Source organism: Schistocerca gregaria, chromosome 3 (genome assembly GCF_023897955.1).
Source record: "Schistocerca gregaria isolate iqSchGreg1 chromosome 3, iqSchGreg1.2, whole genome shotgun sequence".
Lineage (NCBI taxonomy): Eukaryota > Metazoa > Arthropoda > Insecta > Orthoptera > Acrididae > Schistocerca > Schistocerca gregaria.
The window spans coordinates 168,719,249-168,739,692 of NC_064922.1; the positions used below are offsets into that span (position 1 = coordinate 168,719,249).

The 20,444-nt window shown below is 41.8% G+C and overlaps 1 protein-coding gene across 3 annotated transcripts in view; it reads right to left on the reverse strand.

Annotated features, from left to right (window-relative positions):
• Positions 1–20,444, reverse strand: part of LOC126354604 (nuclear pore complex protein DDB_G0274915-like) — a 128,279-nt gene that overhangs the window by 13,677 nt on the left and 94,158 nt on the right. For all 3 annotated transcript variants that reach the window (XM_050004358.1, XM_050004357.1, XM_050004356.1), the window contains one exon: positions 12,866–12,941. The gene's annotated coding sequence lies outside the window, so the exon portion shown is untranslated. The remainder of the gene's footprint in view (positions 1–12,865; positions 12,942–20,444) is intronic.

The window sequence follows — 20,444 nt, forward strand, 5'->3', positions numbered from 1 at the left end:
TTTCTTTTGACTAGCTACCTTCATTAGAGGCAATAGAGTTGCACCATTGTCTCTCTCTTACTCAAAATATTCTCACACCAAACGCAAAAACTCACATTCCTGACCATGCAAAACATGAGTAGATCGCAGCCACACTTTCTAGCTCACTTCCAGTAAAAGCTTCAGACATTCTGGAGTGCAAAATGAACAAAGAGGAACAAAGTACGCAATGAAATAAACCACAGTTGTTTACGTTATCAGCCACAAGCTTTGTCTACAACTGACTACAGTAGTCACTATGTGTAGTAGCAGAGAGATTTGACAATGGTGAACAGAACAGGAGATGCGACCAACAGTGTCCTGTGATTGGCTGTTGCTGTGGTTGCAGCCCTGTGAACAGCTGGACATCAATCACTTTGTTATTCCGATCCAGGTATAGAAAACTTCATACATAGTTAATCAGTCATCCAGGTATTATTGTTAAAATTAAAAGTGCACTCTAGGATTTTGAAACACCTGGAAGTTTCAAATTTTCATGTATTTAAAGGTAGCAATTTTTCATTGCTGCAACTTTTAACATACAACAAGGCTATCACTCTTTCTTTGCTTTTTTTTATGTTCTCGACTTTTTTCCTCTCTGAACAGAATATGCTTTTTATTTAAGTTAATTATAAAGGACATCAGTATCAACATAAATGAAAATGTTTCTAGCTCCACATCTCTTATAAGCTGTGGCAAAATAGTCTTCTTCCAATGTTCAATATGTCGCTTTATCATCACAACCACTGCATGGAACACCAGAATTATGAAAATTGAGAAAGGAAAATTAAATGCATCTTGCAAACCTTCAGTTCAAGTAACTGTACATTGAACAGATAACTGCATGGTGAATCCAAATTTGTGTTAAGCCTCTTTAATCAGTGAAGCACGAATGTTCTCCCTTTTTAATGCAGGACAGAGTTTCATCATCAGGAGGGCGTCCTTATTTTTCAGTGCCAGTACATACCATAAAAAGAAGACTGCATAAAATTGTCACCAAAGAGTTTAAGATTACGTTTGTCTTTAACGTCACATATAATTGTCAGCTTCCACTTCCCTACCATCTCACAACCCAGTGACGTTTCCCTTTGCACAGGATGGGAGGTATCAGGATGATGAGTGGGCAGCATCCAGGGGAGATAAGTTTTAAAGAAGAACACAGAAATCTGTAATTTATTGCTTGTTCAGGAATACATAAGGTGCCCCCACCCCCAGAGAACATGCCAAACGTCTGAAGGAGCCTTTTCAACTAAAGTGTCAAGTGGAATTTAAGAGATTAGGGAAAAGACATGTTGTCAGGCTGGGAGCCAGCAACGGAGAGAGTGAGCTCATTTGGGCCCGGCACTCTGTTTCCAGCTACCGAGGCCTCACGTGATCAAATTCCTATTGGATTAGTCGAGGACAATATTTATGGGCATTCTCTTCATCAGCAATCCATAACCATCAGAATGATGGCACGCAAACAACACAGGCTGGTACTATGAGAGAGTAGTGGGAGTGGTCTCCTGGCAAGCAGCAAGCTTAACCAAACAAACCAATTCAAAAACATTTTTTGTAGATCATCCCAATTCCCTCCAAATGGGTGCCCACCTGCACAACTTCTCCCAGGCCCTACAATGAAAACAGGTTTTTGCCACTAACAATACCAATTATATTCAAATTCAAAACCAATTTTGAACTCTGCCTGACTCAGTTTACTCCCACATCCAACTGTGATCCACCCCCACTGCCACCATATCAGCCCTGTTTAACATACCAGAATTTCCTAACCTCAAATCTTGCCTCACTACCATTGCCCAAATCCCTCAACATGTAAACTAACCTCACATCTGTAGAAAGAAAAGCAACCCATCACCTAAAAACTGATACCCACCTTATGATCCTAACTGTTGACAAAGGCTTCACCACTGTGGTTGTGATCCACAGGGATAACCTAGCTGAGAAACTCCACCAGCTGCCAGATATGTCCCTTACAAGTCATGCCACAGTGACTCCTCTCAAGAAATCCATCAGGATCTCCAGACCCTCCTCAAATCCCTACATTCACCCCAGAACCTCTTCCTTGTCTGTCTGTCTGTCTACTCAGCTTCACCACTCCCTCAGTCCTACCTTCTACAAGCTCCATAAAATTCATAAACCCAACCACCTACAACACCATCTTTGTTAATATCCCAAATTCCCATGGCCTTGCTACTATAGAACTCTACCTTTTCCAATGTCTGACTGACTCCGAACCTACAACTCCTTCCTGATCACCATGACAAACTATATCCCTACCTGCAGTTATTTCTCCTTTGAAGGCTTCACCTACAAACAGTTTGTGGTACAGCAATGGGCACGCACATGGCGCCATCCTCTGTTAACCTATTCACTGACCACCTAGAGCAGGAATGGCCAAGAACTCTGTAGGCATGCTTAGCTTTAGTTCATATGTGGTTCTCTCTTGCATGAGTGCATGCCTCTGCCACAACCATGCCCAGCTGTCTGAGCAGGAATAGGGGGAAACTGTAAATGCATCACATTAGATGTCAATGAAGTCTCTCTTAAAGCATGGAATACCTTATATGTGGCTTGGTTTCCAATTTCTCAGTAACACAGATCACAAATAAAACCAGTTTCCGCTATTATTTAATTATTTTTGTTTGCTGAAGACATAACAAAATTTATGTCAACAAAAATAAACAGCACAAGGACACACAAAAAACAGTTCAGCAGATTTTTGTCATTCAGGTTGGCACATAATTGTTTCTAATTTAGTTTCATTGTCAATAAACGATATTACACATACATATGTTTGTTGAACTGCTTATATCACTTTCGCAATCTCATTGTGTAGATGTGGAAACTCTTTCCCACAAAAACTTTGTAGAACATCTGGACAGTTTTAAAGTAAAAGAATTTTTCCTTTCAACTGGAATTACACTGCAGATTGATCAGTTTCATCAATGCAAGCAAAAAGGTACATTCAACTGATATGCAAATTATCTCAAAAGTAGCTGAAAAAACAAATGTGAGATTGGTAGTGTCCTGAAAATATTTATGGAAATGGATGGAATTCTTTGTTAGGAACTGTCCCTTTTGCAATGTGATTTTCTTTTTAAATGTCTCAGATTTCCTCACCAAGCATGCAGTAAGTTGCTTCTCATCTTGTGACATCATACTGATGTCATTCAAATGTGTACTGCACTAAATATGTGAGATATGCAATCTATTCTGGCTCTTCTACATTTGGTTCCTACTTTCCTTTTTCCTTCAGAAATTCAACAAATGTGAGTCTTAAATCGGAAAATCATTCCAGGCATGCCCCTCAACTTAAACCAGCATACTTCACACTAATAAATGACTTCCCTGTACTCATCATTCAAGCTTATATACATAAAATAGAAAGAAAACTCCACATGGGAAAAATATATTAAAAACAAAGATTCCAAGACTTACCAAGCGGGAAAGCGCAGATAGACAGTCACAATACAATAACACACAAACACACACACAAAATTTTGAGCTTTCGCAACTGGCAGTTGCTTCGTCAGGAAAGAGGGAAGGAGAGGGAAAGACGAAATGATGTGGGTTTTAAGGGAGAGGGAAAGGAGTCATTCCAATCCCGGAAGTGGAAAGACTAACCTTAGAAGGAAAAAAGGATAGGTATATACTCGTGCACACACACACACAAATCCATCCATATATATAGACACAAGCAGACATATTTAAAAGCAAAGAGTTTGGGCAGAGATGTCAGTCGAGGCGGAAGTGCAGAGGCAAAGATGATGTTGAATGAAAGGTGAGGTATGAGTGGCGGCAACTTGAAATTAGCGGAGATTGAGGCCTGGTGGATAATGAGAAGAGAGGATATATTGAAGGGCAAGTTCCCAACTTCAGAGTTCAGATAGGTTGGTGTTGGTGGGAAGTATCCAGATAACCCGGACGGTGTAACACTATGCCAAGATGTGCTGGCAGTGCACCAAGGCATGTTTAGCCACGGATCACCCTGTGGCTGAGTGGAGGGTCTGAATCAGACGCTGAGACGGTTCACCGACCATGTGGGATGCAGATTCCTCAACTTGCACCATAGGGTGGTGAGGTTTCGGGTTCCGCTGGATAGGTCAGGAGTCAACTACATGCAGCAAGCGGCTACACGGGTAGCAGGGGTTGTGTGGAGTGGACTGGGCGGTTTTTTAGGTTAGATGGTCTCGGGCAAGTACAGAAAGGGCAACAGCCTCAAAGGGTGCGGGGCAAAGTCAGGCCTTTCGGGGACCAAGCAGCAATCAGTATTTTAATTGTAAACTGTCGCAGCTGCATTGGTAAAGTACCGGAACTTCAAGCGCTGATAGAAAGTACCAAAGCTGAAATCGTTATAGGTACAGAAAGCTGGCTGAAGCCAGAGATAAATTCAGCCAAAATTTAAACTAAGGCACAGGCAGTGTTTAGAAAGGATAGATTGAATGCAACCGGTGGTGGCGTGTTTGTCACTGTTAGTAGTAGTTTATCCTGTAGTGAAGTAGAAGTGAATAGTTCCTGTGAAATATTATGGGTGGAGGTTACACTCAACAACCAAGCTAGGTTAATAATTGGCTCCTTTTACCAACCTCCCAACTCAGCAGCATTAGTGGCAGAACAACTGTCAGAAAATTTGGAATACATTTCACGTAAATTTTCTCAGCATATTATAGTCTTAGGTGGAGATTTCAATTTACCAGATATAGACTGGGACACTCAGATGTTTAGGCAGGTGGTAGGGACAGAGCATCGAGTGACATTATATTGAGTGCACTATCTGAAAATTATCTCGAGAAATTAAACAGAGATCCGACTCGTGGAGAAAACATCTTGGACCTACTGATAACAAACAGACCCGAACTATTCGACTCTGTAAGTGCAGAACAGGGAATCAGTTATGATAAGGCTGTTGCAGCATCCCTGAATATGGAAGTTAATAGGAATATAAAAAAAGGGAGGAAGGTTTATCTGTTTAGCAAGAGTAATAGAAGACAGATTTCAGACTACCTAACAGATCAAAACGAAAATTTCTATTCCGACACTGACGATGTTGAGTGTTTATGGAAAAAGTTTAAGGCAATTTTAAAATGCGTTTTACACAGGTACGTGTCGAGTAAAACTGTGAGGGACGGGAAAAACCCAGTGTGGTTCAACAACAAAGTTAGGAAACTACTGCGAAAGCAAAGAGAGCTTCACTCCAAGTTCAAATGCAGCCAAAACCTCTCAGACAAAACAGAAGCTAAACGATGTAAACTTAACGTATGGAGGGCTATGCGTGAAGCGTTCAGTGAATTCGAAAGTAAAATTCTATGTACCGACTTGACAGAAAATCCTAGGAAGTTCTGGTCTTACGTGAAATCAGTAAGTGGCTCGAAACAGCATATCCAGACACTCCGGGATGATGATGGCATTGAAACAGATGATGATACGCGTAAAGCTGAAATACTAAACACATTTTTCCAAAGCTGTTTCACAGACGAAGACTACACTGCAGTTCCTTCTCTACATCCTCGCACAAACGAAAAAACGGCTGACATCGAAATAAGTGTCCAAGGAATAGAAGCAACTGGAATCACTCAACAGAGGAAAGTCCACTGGACCTGAAGGGATACCAATTCATTTTTACACAGAGTAACCGAAAGAACTTGCCCCCCTTCTAACAACTGTGTACCGCAAGTCTCTAGAGGAATGGAAGGTTACAATTGGAAAATAGCACAGGTAGTCCCAGTATTCAAGAAGGGTCGTCCAGCAGATGCGCAAAACTATAGACCTATATCTCTGATGTCAATCTGTTGTAGAATTTTAGAACATGTTTTTTGCCCGAGTATCATGTCGTGTTTGGAAACCCAGAATCTACTCTGTAGGAATCAACATGGATTCCAGAAACAGCAATCGTGTGAGACCCAACTCGCTTTATTTGGTCATGAGACCCAGAAAATATTAGATACAGGCTCCCAGGTAGATGCTATTTTCGTTGACTTCTGGAAGGCGTTTGATACAGTTCCGCACTGTCACCTGATAAGCAAAGTAAGAGCCTACAGAATATCAGACCAGCTGTGTGGCTGGATTGAAGAGTTTTTAGCAAACAGAATACAGCATGTTGTTATCAATGGAGAGATGTCTACAGACATTAAAGTAACCTCTGGCGTGTCACAGGGGAGTGTTATGGAACCATTGCTTTTCGCAATATATATAAATGACCTAGTAGATAGTGTCGGAAGTTCCATGTGGCTTTTCGCGGATGATGCTGTAGTATACAGAGAAGTTGCAGCATTAGAAAATTGTAGCGAAATGCAGGATGATCTGCAGCGGATAGGCACTTGGTGCAGGGAGTGGCAACTGACCCTTAACATAGACAAATGTAATGTATTGCAAATACATAGAAAGAAGTATCCTTTATTGTATGATTATATGATAGCGAAACAAACACTGGTAGCAGTTACTTCTGTAAAATATCTGGGAATATGCGTGCGGAACAATTTGAAGTGGAATGATCATATAAAATTAATAGTTGGTAAGGCGGGTACCAGGTTGAGATTCATTGGGAGAGTCCTTAGTAAGTGTAGTCCATCAACAAAGGAGGTGGCTTACAAAACATTCGTTCGACCTATACTTGAGTATTGCTCATCAGTGTGGGATCCGTACCAGATTGGGTTGACGGAGGAGATAGAGAAGATCCAAAGAAGAGCGGCGCATTTTGTCACAGTATTATATGGTAATTGTGATAGCGTTACGGAGATGTTTAGGAAACTCAAGTGGCAGACTCTGCACGAGAGGCGCTCTGCATCGCGGTGTAGCTTGCTCGTCAGGTTTCGAGAGGGTGCGTTTCTGGATGAGGTATTGAATATATTGCTTCTCCCTACTTATACCTCCCGAGGAGATCACGAATGTAAAATTAGAGAGATTTATGCGCACACGGATGCTTTCAGACAGTCGGTCTTCCTGCGAACCATCCGCGACTGAAACAGAAAAGGGAGGTAATGACAGTGGCACGTAAAGTGCCCTCCGCCACACACCGTTGGGTGGCTTGCGGAGTATAAATGTAGATGTAGATGTAGATGAAGTCATCTTGTATCGTCCTACAGTCACCCAACGACGACACCTTCTCATACACCACAGCATCACCAGCAAACAGCGGCACATTGCTATCCACCCTATCCAAAAGATCATTTATGTAGATAGAAAACAACAGCGGACCTACCACACTTCCCTGGTGCACTCCAGATGATACCCTCACCTCCGATGAACACTCACCATCGAGGAGAACGTACCACTCAGTCGGCCTTTTGACTTCATAGCATCTCCTCTGTTCTGCCCCATCTCTGCCTTTGCATGCCTTCGAGCAGCCTTTGTCAGCAACACAATATTCCCCAATGCCAGCCCACATGGATGTGGACCCGCTGTCACCGGACGAACCGATCCCCAAGGACCTGGATGCACTGATGTCACCTTCGTCATCGACTACCTGCAAGAACCACCACGGACGCCTGAAGACTTGCCCTGGACATGTGCCCTGCCAAAAGTTTCCCGGCAGATGTTTCCTCATGCTCACAAAGTAAATTTCAGGGTGCAGGCTGGTGGGCACCTTCCGCCATAGTTCTGCTGCCCAGTGGCAGTGCCCCCACCCCCTCACTTCCACCATTCTCCGTGCAGTTCTCCAACAACGGTGCATTGATTTGGGGAGTGTGGAATGTGGTGTGCTACTCACGACTCCAGAGGGTAGCACACTGCAATCGATAAGTCACTCTGAAAACACCCATAGCGCAGCAGCTGTATAGGTTGGCAGAACGAACTACACCGAGGTCTGCCAGCTGCCAAACCATGGACATCACATGTGTCTACAGTGATAGGTTGTTGCCCCGTTAAATACCGGAGCACTGAGCTATGGTAGAGTTCTCTTCAATGGGCCGAGTCATGTACAGCCTCCAGTTACCGTCAAGTCTACAAGATGCAGTGTTTGTCCATCACATCTGAGACTTAGGTTCTCTACGCATCATAGGCCAGCCCTCAACACTATGTAGGCATCACTCACGGCACAGTGACAGGACTTTAATATTTCAGAGGACTCGTAATAATTGTGCTGGGCATTTCTCAAGAAGAAGAACTACTTAAGTTGAGTACTTCTTCATATTTGATAAATATCATTTTATTACTAATTGTTGGGATTCTCTCTCACTGAAAATAACTTATGCTGTCCTCCTGGATTGCCAACATGCAGAACATCAACACCTTCTGCTCCATTTGCTTCATCTATTCCTCCTCAGACCAACAAGCCGTCCTTCCCAATGTCGACATTCACTTCACAATGGCTTCATCAGTACCTCCGTCTACATCAAACTTACCAACAACCAACAATAACCTCCACTTCAACAGCTGCCACCCGTTCCACACCAAGTCCTTTCTTCTTCTTGTGAAATGCCCAGCACAAGTCCTTTCTATATAGCCTGGCTACTCCTCATCACATCTTTAGTGGTGAGCTGTCTCCAAATATGCCAAATATCTCGGCAAGGTCTTCAAAGATCAGAATCACCCTTCCACCCTAGCCCAGAAACAGATCTCCAGTGTCTTGTCACACCAGTCACTTACTATCCCCCACATTCTCATTGCCCAGCCACAAAAGTGCACTCCTCTTGTGATTCAGTAAAACCCAGGAGTAGAGCAACTGAATCACTTTCTCCACCAGGATTTCAAACACCTCTCATCATGTCCTAAAATAAGAAATATCCTTCTCCTCCCTCCTCCTCCCACAGTGGTATTCAGCCACCTACCCAACCTATGCAATATCCTTGTCCACCTTTACTTCATCCATATCCCCAAATCCTGCCTCATAGCTCATACCCCTACAATAGACATATAGGAAAGACCTGTTCCATACATCCAACCAAAACAAGATAACGTGATTAAAGTTTTATCTAAAATCGTCTGTTCAGTTAAGTAGTTCTGACATTTAACCATCAGGGCATAGTAAAACAAAGAACCAATAGAAGGCACTGTTAGTTTTTTTTTCATTCCCCCCCACTCCGCCCTAAGTCACAGAAGTATTTTCAGACATTTACATCAGTGACAGAATTAAGTGCTGCTATCTTTACAGATACAACCAAATGTTTAATTTACTTGGCTAGGATGTACAGATTTACTGATTTTCCTTTGCGTAATAAAAGCTTAAAAACACTGCTTTGAACAGTACGTTTTATTTACAATCCTTACTAGGAAAAATGAATTTAGTAAGCTTGCTTTGTGTCGTGGGTGCCTAATCATTTCATTTTAATTTTATTTTGTTTATGAATAAAAATGCCTAGAAAACAATAATAAGAATGGCTAAAAGACTGAGGACTGTACAGTCTCAAGAAACTAATGAAGATCATGAGGTGAGATTTAATGTGGATTGAGAACGTCAGGTTTTAACTCGGTCCTTGGAAATTCCTTCCAAGTGCAAGGTGCAACACAACTCCAATTTAGAGCATCATGCATTACTTTGGTTCTTAGAACCTTTCACTTACAAAGGCTTTAAGTTTCTTCTCTCCTTTGTAATTCACAGAAGTGTAAATTTTGATGGGAAGTGGTGTAGGTGAGCAAGTCTTTAAACACTGAATCCCACTTATACCTATCAATTTACCATTTTGCTTTAAACATGTATGATTCCCGGAGAGTTTATGTTGTGTGTGGCAAAAAAGTGAGAGGAGGACAGGCAGCTGGATAATGCAGTATACAGGCCAAGCAGGGGAGAGGAGTTGGGGCAAGCATGCAGGTTACGCACAGCATAATTTTAGAATAATAAAGCACTGAACTATTGGGGGGGGGAGGGTTGGTTGGCTGTTTAATGTACCATGGATACCGACATACAGGAACTTGCAGTGTGCAGATTGAGTAAATACGACCAATCTACAAAGTATGTACACAAACCATGCATTATAGAATATTAAAGCACTGGGCTATAATTATTCACAACAGAATGAACGTATTATACAGTGACACTGGTGAAACTAAAAAGAACTGCAATTCAACATGACAAGTATAAATCCACCTTTACATGCTATCACATTTTAAGAGAATAAATAACTAACTTTACAATCGGATAGGTAGAAAAGAGCCAAATTATATCCATTTCCATACATCAAATTAAATGTATGTTCTATATTAAAAACAAAGATTCCAAGACTTACCAAGCGGGAAAGTGCCGGTAGACAGACACAATAAATAAAACACACAAACACAGAATTTCCAGCTTTCGCAACCGACGGTTGCTTCTTCAGGAAAGAGGGAAGGAGAGGGTAAGGAGCCATTCCAATCCCGGGAGCGGAAAGACTTACGTTAGGGGGAAAAAAGGACAGGTGTACACTCACACACACACACATAACCATCCGCACATACACAGACTCAAGCAGACATTTGTAAAGGCAAAGAGTTCAGGCAGAGATGTCAGTTGAGGCAGAAGCACAGAGGCAAAGAAGTTGTTGAAAGACAGGTGAGGTATGAGCGGCGGCAACTTGAAATTAGTGGAGGTTGAGGCCTGGCGGATATCGAGAAGAGAGGATATACTGAAGGGCAAGTTCCCATCTCCGGAGTTCGGATAGGTTGGTGCTGGTGGGAAGTATCCAGATAACCCGGACGGTGTAACACTGTGCCAAGATGTGCTGGCTGTGCACCAAGGCATGTTTAGCTACAGGGTGATCCTCATTACCAACAAACACTATCTGCCTGTGTCCATTCATACGAATGGACAGTTTGTTGCTGGTCATTCCCACATAGAAAGCGTCACAGTGTAGGCAGGTCAGTTGGTAAATCACGTGGGTGCTTTCACACGTGGCTCTGCCTTTGATCGTGTACACCTTCCGGGTTACAGGACTGGCGTAGGTGGTGGTGGGAGGGTGCATAGGACAGGTTTTACACCGAGGGCGGTTACAAGGGTAGGAGACAGAGGGTAGGGAAAGTGGTTTGGGGATTTCATAGGGATGAACCAAGAGGTTACGAAGGTTAGGTGGATGGCGGAAAGACACTCTTGGTGGAGTGGGGAGGATTTCATGAAGGATAGATCTAATTTTGGGACAGGATTTTAGGAAGTTGTATCCCTGCTGGAGAGCCACATTCAGAGTCTGATCCAGTCCCGGGAAGTATCCTATCACAAGTGGGGCACTTTTAGGGTTCTTTTGTGAGAGGTTCTGGGTTTGAGGGGATGAGGAAGTGGCTCTGGTTATTTGCTTCTGTACCAGGTCGGGAGGGTAGTTGCGGGATGTGAAAGCTGTTTTCATGTTTTTGGTGTAATGGTTCAGGGATTCAGGACTGGAGCAGATTTGTTTGCCACGAAGGCCTAGGCTGTAGGGAAGGGACAGTTTGATATGGAATGGGTGGCAGCTGTCATAATGGAGGTACTGTTGCTTGTTGGTGGGTTTGATGTGGACGGATGTGTGAAGCTGGCCATTGGACAGATGGCGGTCAACGTCAAGGAAAGTGGCATGGGATTTGGAGTAGCACCAGGTGAATCTGATGGAACCAAAGGAGTTGAGGTTGGAGAGGAAATTCAGCAGTTGTTCTTCACTGTGAGTCCAGATCATGAAGATGTCATCAATAAATCGGTACCAAACTTTGGGTTGGCAGGCTTGGGTAACCAAGAAGGCTTCCTCTAAGCGACCCATAAATAGGTTGGCATAGAAGGGGCCATCCTGGTACCCATGTCTGTTCCCTTTAGTTGTTGGTATGTCTGGCCTAAGGTAAGTCTTTCCACTCCTGGGATTGGAATGACTCCTTACCCTCTCTCTCAAAACCCACATCCTTTCATCTTTCCCTCTCCTTCCCTCTTTCCTGAAGAAGCAACCGTCGGTTGCGAAAGCTGGAAATTCTGTGTGTGTGTTTGTGTGTTTTATTTATTATGCCTGTCTACCGGCGCTTTCCCGCTTGGTAAGTCTTGGAATCTTTGTTTTTAATATATTTTTCCCATGTGGAAGTTTCTTTCTATTTTATTTAAATGTATGTTCTATTAGTTTTATATGGAACATGTTTTGAAAAATGCATAGAGGCATTACTAAATTAGATAACCATGCTTCACCAACAACGTCTAAGGAAATAACGTGGAATACATAAGTGAGCAAATTCTACATTGTCTATCTGTTGAGTCACACCACTGCAAGTAGATTTTAAGATTAAAAAGTCTGGCTCTCAAATTAAAATGTTTCAGTTACACACTGTAAAACAAAAGAAAATTTGCTAAAACACGCCCATAAAATAATTTTTGAGAGAACATTCACTGAATTCAATTTGGAACAGGGAATAGATGCCAAAAATGTTTAGCACAGAAAAAGCGTATTTAAGTCAATAAAAAATAATAAACTAGAGAAAATAAACACAACATTCAAAAATATTTGGGACTTTTACAAAATCATGAGAGAAGAAATGAGGTTGTACATAGCATTAAACTAACACTTCAACTTCTGACACAACAGTAGTTTGAAGACTTTTAAATGGTGAGAAACCCCTACATTGTTGAGAACTTCACGTGGATCATCTTCAAGATAAGTACGGACATATTTTCACACTCCTTGGTAGCAGATAACGAATAAACCAATACGAGTTTGCATAAATCTCTGCTGGGAAAAAAAAATCTAAAACAAAATACTTTGTGATGGGTAAAACCAGCATAAACAAAATTATTCAGCAAATCATATTGACACTCGGTATTTATATTGTGCAACATGAGGTAACAAAAGAAAACAAAAATTCATGGAAATCTCTCTATCAAATCAAGAACTTGCCATTGTCCTGATTACTGAAAAGTAATTAAAGAGTCTTCTTACAATCGTAATGCTTACTTGAAATACCAAATGAGAAAGAAACTTTATATAAAATGCACTCTTACCTTCAATGGCACAGTATAACAGATATTCCATGACTGCCCCACTCAGTCCTCTTACCAAGTCCACAAATGCATCACACTAAAAAGGAAATAGAGTCTTAAGTTGAAGGTGCTTGCAAGAATCATCAAAATCAACAAGAATTTGGTGAGAAGAACAGGAAGAAAAGGATGGCAAGGGAGGGGTTAATAGAAGAGAGAGCACTTTATTATTATTAATATTATTATTATTAGTGTGGTTTAGATGATCATTTAACACACATGTATAAACAAATAAATATAAATAAAACATACTTAGTATAAAAGCAAACACAATATGAAAAACAAACATTCGAAAATATACCAGTACTGTGAAAAGGAAAGTTGCTACTCACCATATAGAGGAGATGCTGAGTCACAAATAGGCACAACAAAGAGACTGTCACAAATACAGCTTTAAGCCGGCAAGATCTTCATTAAAACTAGATGACTGTGTGGTCTCAGGTGCCTGGAGTCGTGTGTGTGTGTTTGTGTGTGATCTAATTCTGACGAAAGCCTTACCGGCCGAAAGCTATATACGTGACAGTCTTCTTGTTGCGCCTATCTGTGACTCAGCATCTCTGCTATTGGTGAGTAGCAACTTTCCTTTTCACAATTCTGTTACATTCAATCCTGGATTTTCCACTGTTTCATTCAAAAATATACTGAATATCTATGGCTCTTAACAAGTACACAGATCTAGATGTCACCAAATGCAGTTCACTGAGTACACCAGAAAATTTTCGTAATAAACACTGTTCAGTCACATGCTGCATAGTTTGAAGAGCGGCCCTACAGTCGCATGTCAGGGCGTCCTTGAATCTCTAGTCAGACAAACAAGCAGCACACCTTCCATGCCCTGTGCTGAATCAACTCAGAGCTGGCGGCACAAAGGGGACAAGGGGATGTGAAGAGGGAGAAGATGATAGGACAGAGGGTGCATAAACTGGTGGGTGGAACATGTGACATTAGGTTACCATAGGTTGAGGACAGGATAATTTCAGGAGGGGAAAATATCCTGTAAGGATAAGTCCCCATCTGCACAGTACAGAAAAGCTGGTGGCTGGTGGTGGAGGGGAGGATCCAGATGGAGTGGGTTGTGAAGCAGCCATTGCAATCAAGCATGTTATGTTCAGCTACATTTTGTGCTACAGGATGCTCCTGACCACAGTTTCGTAGTGGCCATTCATACTGTTGGGCAACTGGTTGGTAGCCATACTCATATTGGTATGACTACCAACCAGCCATTCAGCAGGATGAATGGCCACTGCTAAGTTGTGGCAAACCCCAAACTTGACCATCCAGTTGCCAAACAAGCTGCACACCACAACGTAAACGTCTTCAACAGCTGCTTCACTACAGGGGCCGCTTAGATACTCGCTTCTAGCATACGTTACTCAGAACTAGGCAGATGGGAATTTTGTCTCTAACTCATCCAGCACTCATGCAGTACCACTGGCCTGAACCTCCTCTAACCTGTTCCCACTGTCTCACCTTGCCTTATCACTTTTGTCTTCTGTCCATACCACTCTTTCATCATTCAGATCACACACTGCCGTCTCCCACTACTCTTCTCCCCCACTGCCCACCTTCCCATGTGGGTATTCTCCCTCTCTCTCCCTCTCCAGCCGGCCGCGGTGGTCTCGCGGTTCTAGGCGCGCAGTCCGGAACCGTGCGACTGCTACGGTCGCAGGTTCGAATCCTGCCTCAGGCATGGATGCGTGTGATGTCCTTAGCTTAGTTAGGTTTAAGTAGTTCTAAGTTCTAAGGGAATAATGACCACAGCAGTTGACTCCCATAGTGCTCAGAGCCATTTGAGCCATCTCCCTCTCCATCCCCCCCTCCCCCATTTCAACCCCTCTCCCATTCTCTTGCCTCTCTTTCTCTTTCATCGTCATCTTACTCTCTCTCTCTCTCTCTCTCTCCTTACCCCTTTCTCTTTTTCTTCCAACTGTTCCCCTCTCTCCCTCTTCCTACATCTCTTTTTTTTGTACCCTCCATACATTTTTTGTCTTCAGAATGAAATTTTCACTCTGCAGTGGAGTGTGTGCTGACTTGAAACTTCCTGGCAGATTAAAACTGTGTGCCGGACCGAGACTCAAAATTGGGACCTTTTCCTTTCTTTCGCAGGCAAGTTTCTCAGGAGAACTTCTGTGAACTTTGCAAGGTAGGAGAAAAGATACTGGCAGAAGTAAAACTGTGAGGACAAGTCGTGAGTCGTACTTGGGTAGCTCAGTTGGTAGACCACTTGCCTACGAAAGGCAAAGGTTCCAAGTTCGAGTCTTGGTCTAGCACACAGTTTTAATCTATGAGGAAGTTTTTTTTGTCTTGTTGTGTGGCCATGAAGTCATCTGTCCGAAGATCTGCCTTTTTGTTGTGTTGTGTGGCCATGAAGTCATCTGTCCGAAGATCTGCCTCTTCCGTCTACCCTTGTCCATGCATCCTTCCCTCACCCCTCCCCACCTCCATCAGATCAGGTACCTGGTTTCAATAATTAGTCTTGCTATGGCTGAGGAAGGTGTGTTTGGGTGTTTGTATGGTTGTGTGTGTGAATTGAATATGTGTACTATTGCTGGGAAAACAGAAGTGCTCAAAAGCTAGTGTGAATGCTGTTTTCTGTTACATGTTATTATGCACACTGTATTGACCTGCTATAGGTGAGCAGTTGCCTTCTTCATGTCTTACGTATTTTATACAGTTATTGTTGTACAACTGTATGCTACAGGTTTATATTACAAAAGGTATCTTAAAAGTCACTGAAGGAATATAAACATTTATGTATTAAAATGATTCCATTTGTTTGTTCTTAGAGATTTGGGTAGTTTGTTAAACCAAATCAAACCTTTGATGTTTAGATTTCAATCTTCCATTTTCAATTCTTTTTTTTTTCTTTGTGGAAAGTAGTTATATCGTGTCCTGGTGTTATGGTCGTGTCCATCACTGCACTTAATAACTTCAGTTTGTTGACCCATGAAAAGTGTGATTACTGTGGGGCTGAGACTCCCTTTTAAGGTAAAAAAGAGATCAATGTCCCACCCTATATTTTCTAATGAAGCCAGTATTATAAATTATAAACTCAGTATAATCAAAACCACCTTCTCACTACAGCTTGTTTTTGTAATATGAGGCAAATTTTACGTTTTTTAATACTAAATCAAAAAGATAAATGCCTTAGTGACAGGTAAGAGGAAGTGCTATTAGAGTATCTAATAGAAGTTCCAAATAAACATAATATGAGACCAAATATATGACTTAGACAAAATTTCCAGTTGGTGTGACGAATGGCAGCTAGCACCAAATGTGGAAAAATGTAAGTTAATGTAGATGAGTAGAAAGGTCAAACCTGTAATATTCAGATACAGTATTGCTAGTGTCCTGCTTGACACAATCGAGTTGTTTAAAATATGTGGGCGTGACGTTGCAAGGCGATATGAGGAACGGGCATGTGAGAACTGTGCTAGGGAAGGCAAATGACCGACTTCTGTTTATTGGGAGAATTTTAGGAAAGAATGGTTCACCTGTAAAGGAGACCACACGTAGGACGTTGTTGCGAACTATTCTTGAGTACTGCTTGAGTGTTTTGAGATCCATACCAGGTCAGATTAAAGGAAGACACCAAAGTAATTCAGAGGCTGGTTACAAGATTTGTTACCAGTAGGTTCGAACAACACATAAGCATTATGGAGATGCTTCGAGAACTCAAATGGGAATCGCTCGAAGAAAGGCAATGTTCTTTTCTTTTGAAACACTACTGAGAAAATTTAGAGAACCGGCATTTGAAGCTGATTGCCAAACAATTCTACTGCTGAGAACTTATGTCTCTAAATCGTTTCATGCAAACTCCAGGATGGTTCCTTTGAAAGGGCACGGCCGATTTCCTTCCCAATCCTTCCCTAACCCGAGCTTGCGCTCCGTCTCTAATGACCTCATTGTTGACGAGACGTTAAACACTAACCACCACCACCACCACCACTTATGTCTCATACAGAGGGATATAAAAAGTCGTTTTTCCCCTGCTCTATTTGCAAGCAGAACAGGAAAGGAAGTAACATGTAGTGGTACAGGATACCCTCCACTATGTACCATATGGTGGATTGCAGTGTATCTATGTACACTATGTGATCAAAAGTATCTGGACACCTGGTTGAAAATGACATACAAGTTCGTGGCGACCTCCATCGGCAATGCTGGAATTCAGTATGGTGTTGGCCCACCCGTAGCCTTGATGACAACTTCCACTCTCGCGGGCATACGTTCAGTCAGGTGCTGGAAGGATTCCTGGGGAATGGCAGCCCATTCTTCACAGAGTGCTGCACTGAGGAGAGGTATCGATGTCGGTCGGTGAGGCCTGGCACGAGGTCAGCATTCCAAAACATCCCTAAGGTGTTCTATAGGATTTGTGTCAGGACTGTGTGCAGGCCAGTCTATTACAGGGATGTTATTGTCATGTAACCACTCTGCCACAGGCTGGGTGCTCGATCATGTTGAAAGATGCAATCACCATCCCCAAATTGCTCTTCAACAATGGGAAGCAAGAAGGTGCTTAAAACATCAATGTAGGCCTATGCTGTGATAGTGTCATGTGAACAACAAGGGGTCCAAGCCACCTCCACGAAAAACATGACCACACCATAACACCAGCACCTACGAATTTTACTGATGGCACTACACGCGCTGGCAGATGAGCTTCGTCGGGCATTCGCCATACCTGCAACCTGCCACCAGATCACCACATTGTGTATCGTTATTTGTCACTCCACATAACATTTTTCCACTGTTCAATGGTCCAATGTTTATGCTCCTTACACCAAGTGAGGTATTGTTTGGCCTTTACCGGCATAATGTGTGGTTTGAACAGCCACTCGACCACGAAATCCAAGTTTTCTCAGCCCCCAAACTGTCACAGTACTTGCAGTGAATCCTGATGCAGTTTGGAATTCCTGTGTGATGGTCTGGATAGATGTTGGCCTATTACACATTACGACTCTCTTCAACTGTCGGCGGTCTCTGTCAGTTAACAGAAGAGGTTAGTCTATACGCTTTTGTGCTGTATGTGTCCCTTCACATTTCCACTTCACTATCACGTCTGAAACAGTGGACCTAGGAATGTTTAGGAGTGTAGAAATCTTGCCTACAGATGTATGACACAAGTGACTCCCAATCACCTTTGTTCAAAGTCCGTGAGTTCCGTGGAGCACTACATTCTGCTCTCTCACGATGTCTAATAACTACTGAGGTCACTGATATGGAATACCTGGCAGTAGGTGGCAGCACAATGCACTAATATGTAAAACATATGTTTTGGGGGGTGTCTGGATACTTTTGATCACATAGTGTTGATGTAGTCAGGTAATGAAATAAATTATTTTTTTCCCGATTGGTTGTACGACTTTCCCATCAGTTGTTTTATATCCAGCACTCTCCTTAGCACCATATTTCAAAGGCTTCTACTGTGTTATTGTTTCAACTGTTTATTGTCCATGTTTCACTTCTTTAGAAAGCTTTACTCCAGAAACAATTTCCTAATATTTAAACTCATATTCAATGTTTACAAATTTGTCTGTTTTCAGTAATGCTTTCCTTGCTATTGCCAACCTGCGTTTATTTCCTCTATGTTTCAGCCATCATTTTATTACTTAACTACCTAAATAACAAGACACAACTACCACTTTTAGTTTCTCATTTCCTAATATAATTTCTCCAGCACCTCCTGATTTAATTCAACCTTTTTATAAACTGTTTTCAAGACACTACCCATTCCATTCAATGATTCTTCCATGAGCTTTGCCTTTTCTCTGAGAGTGATCATAAAACCTGCTTCTGTTGCATGCCCTTTGAAATTTCATACCTGCTGTCTGGTTTCAGTGTAAGTTGTGAATAATTTTCACCAGCTGTATTATATCTCTGCTACCTTCAGAATTTGAAAGCATGTAATCCAGTCAGTGTTGTCAAAAACTTTCTGTAAATCACTGACGCTGTAAACATAATTTTGCCTTTCTTTAACATGTCTTCTAAGAGTCATGGGATTAGTATTGCCTTGAGCATTCCTATATTTCTTAGGAGCCCAAACTGATCTCCCACAAGGTTGACAGTTTTCCACTCTACTTAAATAATCCTTGTCAGTATTTTATACACATTAAGTTCAATAACATGTGTACATTGTATGAAATAATTTTTAAATGAATCATTCTTCAACCAGATTTTGGCATGTGTGCCTGGCTAAGACCAGCAGACTTATTAGTGCATGTCAGATGTAGCTCTTCTAGCAACTTTGCCTTACAGCAACCAAAATCAGTGAGAGCCCCTAGGCTTACAGTTTGTTAAACCTTAATATAACTCAAGTTTTTCAATCAAAACCCACTGCCAGCCAATGTTTCTTCATCATAATAATGGATATAACTAAAGTATTGTCAATTATCTTTCAATGCAGACTTTTTACATGGTACATATGTTATTCTTTTTCATGTGCGCTTGTCTTGCATCGGCGGAGGGTCGGCATGGTTATTGACATATTTTCCAAGGTTAATTTAATGCTTGGCTGGGGGATCTTCCTGTCAGTCCCCCTTTACCCCCCACCCCACCCTTCTCCTCCGCTCTCCCCTCAGGACAGAATATGTGCACTCCGACTGACTGGTCGGGTGTCTGAGAGCGACTTATATATTGTGAGAAAGGGGGGCATGGTTCAGGTGACACGTGATGAGCAGTGATAATCCATAGCAAAGATAAGGTTGACTATTGATTACCACCTTGTCAAGATAAAAATTGTTAGCAATTTTGTAGAGCCACTGTCTATATATCGCTGAGTTTCATAGCCTCCTCTTTCCTATTAAAATTATCGTGATGTTTATAAATTTCAATAGCTTCTCTGTATAGGCGTGGATAGTAATTTAACGTTGTAGATAAAAGTTTGGTATCCGAAAACTTCACTTGGTGGTTGCCTGGTTGAAGAGCATGTTCCGCTACAGCTGATTTTTCTATTTTTCCAAGTCGACAAAGACTTTTATGCTCTTTCAGTCGCATATTTACGCTTCTTTTGGTAGTACCAATATAAACTTTTCCACAGGTACAAGGCATTTTATACACACCACATGTCGACAGAGGAGGGCGTTTATCCTTCACAGATCGTAGTACTTGACTTATTTTCTTTGTTGGTTTAAAGACCGGTGTTATGTCATGTTTTCGTAAAATCTTACCAATCTGATCTGTTACATTTTTAATAAAAGGGAGAACTACTGTATTTTTCTGTCGTTGTGGTTCATTCTTATCTTTTGGTCTTCTGTTCCTTGGACGCAAAATTCTATTTATCTCTTTTTTTGAGTAGCCGTTTTTTTCCAAAGCCTGCTTCAAATGTTTCACTTCAGCATCCAAATGTTCAGGTGTACATATCCATTCTGCTCGATCGACAAGACGTTTTATGACACCCCTTTTTTGTTGTGGATGATGATTAGAATTTTTATGTAAATATCTGTCTGTATGTGTTGCCTTCCGAAAAACTTTATATTCCACGCTTTTATCGGATCGTCTCATAACTAAGACATCCAAGAAAAATATTCTGTTATCCTTTTCT